This window comes from Mauremys mutica, unplaced genomic scaffold (genome assembly GCF_020497125.1).
Source record: "Mauremys mutica isolate MM-2020 ecotype Southern unplaced genomic scaffold, ASM2049712v1 Super-Scaffold_100033, whole genome shotgun sequence".
Taxonomy (NCBI): domain Eukaryota; kingdom Metazoa; phylum Chordata; order Testudines; family Geoemydidae; genus Mauremys; species Mauremys mutica.
In genome coordinates, this window is record NW_025423255.1 from 5,957,954 (window position 1) to 5,963,302 (window position 5,349).

Sequence of the window (5,349 nt, forward strand, 5' to 3'; positions counted from 1 at the left end):
GTAAAATAGGACCCGCCCCCTCCCTGCTCTGCCCCACCATCACACCCCTCTTCACCCCCTAGCCCCCCGCTGGCTTGCTGCGTCCTCTGTCAGTCTCCCACCCACCACTCGCCTCTTTTCACCTCCTCCCTCCCCTGCCAGAAACCCCCATCCCTGCTCCTAGAATCTCTGCTAGCTCACTGCTCACCTCTGTGCCCACCCGCCCCGAAGTATAAACCCTCATTCGAAGACCCAGGGGTCACTATATTACTGCACATAGCAGTCAATCAATGCAGTTTTAGATAAATCTCTGCATTATGCATTTTTGTATAACTTGTATATGACTTTGTATTGAACCTTGGTAATATGTTATAGCGAGCCCCTAAGGTAAAAGAAAAATGCCGTCTTGCTAGAAGTAAAATAAGATCTTCCCCCCACTTTGTAATCAATTGCCCTGTTGAATGAATGAGGTGTGAATGAGGAAGGCAGCACCTCCAGACAGCTGCAACCCTTGGAGAGGGGCTGGGAGCCAGACCAAAGATTCATATTACAACTAAGGCACAAATAGTCAACAACGAGGATGATTCACCACAGGAACAAGTTACCAAGGAAAGTGGTGGATTCTCCATCTCTTGATGTTATTCAGTGAAGACTAGATGCCTTTCTGGAATGTATTTGCCCCAAAAGTAGCTCTTGTGTCCTACAGGAGGCCTGTGATATGCAGGGGGTCAGATTAGATGCTCTAATGGTCTCTTCTGGCCATAAAGTCGACTAATTCCTGAAAAACTGAGTGTAGCATTGGGAGCAGTGTCTGATGTTTCCCTGTCTAGCCGGCTTGCTGCCTAGAACGAACGCTCCTTGAGTGGGGTGATCCCCAGGGAGTAGCTCAAACCTCCAAAGTGCCTGGCCAGGGGCAGGACATTGGCACAGCAAGGGAGGGGTGTGGCAGTGACATCACAAAGGCCTTTTGCAGGACCTCAGACTATTGGTCCAAGGCGGTGGGGAGGTGGTGACCTCACAGAGAGATGCTGACATCAGCCAGGCAGGACAGGGGCGAGGGGCCAGGGAAACCTCAGAGACCCCTGTGGCTTTGCTTCAGCAAGTCTCCTTCTCCAGGCCTCTCTTTGAGGACTGAGGGAGTATTCGGGTTCACGGACGTGAGCGCCAGGAGGAACCTCTTTCGAGTTTTCTCCTTCCCTTTCAGTGATTTTACTAGAAAACAGACGTCCCTGTTTAGAAGGTAAGAGCCTCCTGGAGGTTTGAAACCTGTTCAGTCTGATCCATCTGGTGACAGTTGAATTCTAGGCATGGAAAACACGAGCTTAAGGAGGCAGAATTATATTCCGCACCTGGGATTTTGTCCCTTAGAATCACTGGGGACATTGGGGTTTGTCCTTTTTGTTTCACCTTTTCCTCCCTCCCTCCCTCCTTTCTCTTTGTCTTTTGCTTCTTTTGTCCTTTCTCCTGTTCCCCTCCCACCAGCAGGAGAGGGGTGTGTGTGTGTGTGTGACACACACACACGGAGGAGGGCTCTGCAGCTCCCACTGTGGGACGTCCACACAAAAATGTGGGGCTGAAATAGTGCTCGGGCAGTGATCCCCACCAGTGACCTGGGCCATCCTTTGTGCTCTCTGGTGAGAACCCTCAGCCTCCCGTCCTCAGTCTCTACCCTGATGGGCTGAGCAGGGGGTTATTGACAGGGAGGAGACTCAGGTCCTTGTTCTCTTTTAAGACCAAGGAAATAAGTCAGAACCAGTTCTATGTTTGATGAATTTTGCTGCTTCTCTGCATTAATTGTCTCTGAGCAGTTCATGATTCTCTCTAACCTTGCAGTTCTCCTCAAATACTTGCTGAACAATTACTGTCACTGTTGTTGGTCTGGAGCTCATCAGAGCACTTTATTCAGGTCATTCAATGTATGAAATTCAAGATCCGACGGTTAGTTAGAAAATCAGGGCTCTTGGGTCCTATTCCCAACTCTGCCACTGACTGGCTGTGTGACCTCAGACAAGTCAATTCTCCTTTCTCAGCCTTAGCTTCTCCCTCTTTCGAGTAGGGATAATAATGATCCGCTCCTACCTCCTTCACAGTGCGTGGAGGCAGGGTCGGCTCTAGGTTTTTTGCCGCCCTAAGCAAAAGAAATTTTGGCTGCTTCCATCCCAGCCCTGGGCTCCCCCTCACACCATCCTGCTGCCCGAGCCCTGGGCTCCCCCCAACCTGCACCCGCTGCCGCCGCAGCTCTGGGCCTCCCCACACCTGCATCCCTCTGCCACCCCACCCCTGGGCTCTTCCCCCCCCCAACCCACACCCCCTGCCGTCCCAGGCCCTAGGCTCCCCTCACCACATCCTGTGCTGCCCCAGATCTGGGTGCTCCCCCCCCCACCTGCACCCTCCTTCCACCCCAGCCCTGGGTCACTGGTAACTCGCTCCCAGGATGGGTCATTCAGCAGGAATTTTGGATGTGCACAGAACACAGACAGGACTGGTTCCCATATGGTTACAGAACTGCATTAAAATGGAACAATTTTCAGCTTGTGTGATTGGAGGATACCTGGATGCATATTATAAGACTGTCCTCCATAAATGAAGAAAAGTTGAGGTGCCTTTGTTATTCTTTGTTTCTATGGGGAATTTGCCAATGCAATATCACTGTCTTCCTTTCAAACAAACAAAACTAGAAAAAAATGGCAATGTCTGTTGAAAATAGCAATTCCAGTCCTAATAACCCCTGGGAAGCATTTCTTGCTCAATTTTATCCTACATTTTGTACAGCAAATAAGTGCATCAGTATATTTGATTTGGGAGAAATGAAGTAACAGCTGCCCAAATTGAGCTTGAGCACGCCTGAATTTTGAGGTGTTCAGATCTGGAAGGCAGGTGCTAGAGTCTCTTTCTGAACATTAGCTAAATCTGGAAAGGAAAAGTCAATTTCTGCTTCCATGACTCAGAAGGGGAAATCCTCCTATGTGCCTGGTACTGTATCTAGATGTAAGTGGGGGAATGGTCCTACTATGGTGGGGAACTTTCCTGGCTTCTGCACTACCCTGGTGAAGTGGGCTGGCAAAAGGATCTGAGTCCTCACTCCCACTTCCTTTACCCAGAGGCCTCCCTGCCCTTGAGGACTCCCCTTCCACTCTCCTGTCTGGCAGAGTCCTCGTAACCCCAACAAGGCTGGGCCCAGGATTCCTGGGGGGCTCAACCCCCAACCCTGCTGTGGTCACCCCGGACAGGGGCTAGGGTGTCCCCCTCTTTGCACTGCGCACCTCCCTGACCCACTGATCACATCATACAATTTAAAGCAAATACAAGTTATTTAATTAACAATAACATTTTAAAAATAAGAAAAAATGGGAAAGGTTAAAGGAAAACACATCACCCCGCTCTGTGGCAGGGACCATCACAAAAAGTGTCTCTGGACATCAGGGCACTTCACAATCTGTTCCTTGTAGGTCCCAGGCCGCCTCCTCAGGCCCTGGCTGTGCTGCAGGGACGCTGCAGGTTGGACACTTGCTCTGGCGGTGGCCACACACTCTCAGGCTCTGGGTGGCAGGACCCTTCTCCCCAGCATCACCCCCGCCCTGTCAGGGTTACGATCCCCCTCCAAATCTGGCCTGCAGGGCCTCTTGGCTGAGGCGTCTCCCTGTGCTGGGCCCACTGCCCAGGGTCCCCCTCGCTCTCCCCAGCTGCTCACCGCACCCAGCTCCGGACTGCTCCAGCTCCGCTCTGCCTCAGCACGGCTGCTGCTGCTGCTCTGCCTTCAGCTCCCCGGGCTGCTTGTCTGGCCTCTCTGGCTCCAGTTGTTACAGCTCTGCTCCCAGGGCAGGGCTGCTCTCTCTGGGCTGTGCTCTGGCTTTGGGGCTGCAGCTCTGCTACCATCAGCTCAGCTTGGGTCCCCTGCTCTCTCCTTAGCTCGGCCCCACTCCATGTGACTCAGACAATTCCAGCTCACAGGGAGGACGGGACCCCCCTGGCCTCCTGACTCCTTGAATAGCCTGCCCACCCTGTCAATCAGGCTGACCTGGAGCACTGGTCTCTTCACATTGTTCCTGGGGACTGTCAGTCTCAGGCTCCTGATTTCCCATCGACCCCTCCCTTTTTAGTGCTGGGAGCTAGCAACCAAACACCCCCCTGAATGTTAGTAAGGGGGCAACAGTCCCCTTACATAAAGCATCTAAATCCCCTGGGCACAGCTCGCCAGGGCACAGCTTGGGAGCTGCACTGGGAATAGATCCTGCAGGAAATCCCTTCCCCCCCTCTGCTAGCTTGTGTTTTGTTACAGCCCTGGAGATAATCCCGCTGCCTGCACGTGTTCCGCAGAGAACAGAGGAGCAAATTCTCTCCCTGTTCACCCTTCCACAGCCATTAAAGGACGGAATAAACCCCCAGCAGCGCCCTGCCCCACAGAGTCCCCCCTGTAAGGAGAGAGATGTGCAGTGACTAGGGCTCCAGCTCAGCGTCACCAGGTTTATATAACTTTTGGTGATGCCCAGAACTGGTCCAAGTCTTGCCCGTCCTTCCTCGCCCCCGCCCCCAAAGCGCTGTGGGAGGGAATTTGGGTACATGAGGTGCAGGGTCTGGGATGGGCAGGGGGTTGGGGTGCAGGGGAGGAGGGGGGTGGACCCTGGGAGGGAGTTTGGATGTGGGCTCTGGGCTGGGGCAGGGAGTTGGGGGGCAGTGATGGGCTCTGGGAGGGAGTTTGGGTGTGGGCGGGGTGTGGGATCTGGGCTGTGGCAGAGGGTTGGGGTATGGCACCTATCTTGGGCAGCTCCCGAAAGTGACCCACACCCCCATCTGGCAGCAATTCCTACATGGAGGAGGCCCGGGGGGCGTGGGTCTCCTGGCACCACTGCCAGCTGGCACCACCCCTGCAGCTCCCATTGCTGCAGTTCCAATGGCAGAGTTGGCACTTGGGGTGGGGGCAGCGTGCGAGAGACACATCCCACGGGGGCTGCAGGGATGTGTCAGATGCTTCTGGGAGTGGTGCGCCGTGCGGCGCGAGGGTGGGCAGGAATCCATTTTAGTCCTGCTGTGCTGCCGGTAGTGGTGGCAGGAGCCCCCAGGCCCTTTCAAATCGCCCGGGGCCAGCTGCTCAGGCTTTCTGACTTCCTGATGGGGAAGCAAAGGGAAGGCACATGTGCCCCTCATGAGCAGTTCTGGGGAGTCTTTTTTGGGCTCCTGGAGTAGGCAGCAGAGAGGTGCAGCCCCCACCACCAAGTCTGTTTCACTGGAGGAGAGTGGGGGCTGCCGGGTGATCTCCCACCTCCGTGCATCCAGCAGCCTGTGCTCCCCCCTGCAATGCTGGAGCCTCCACATTTATTTATTGACAAATAAAATTTGCAGAATTTTAAAATATTGTGCACAGAATTTTTT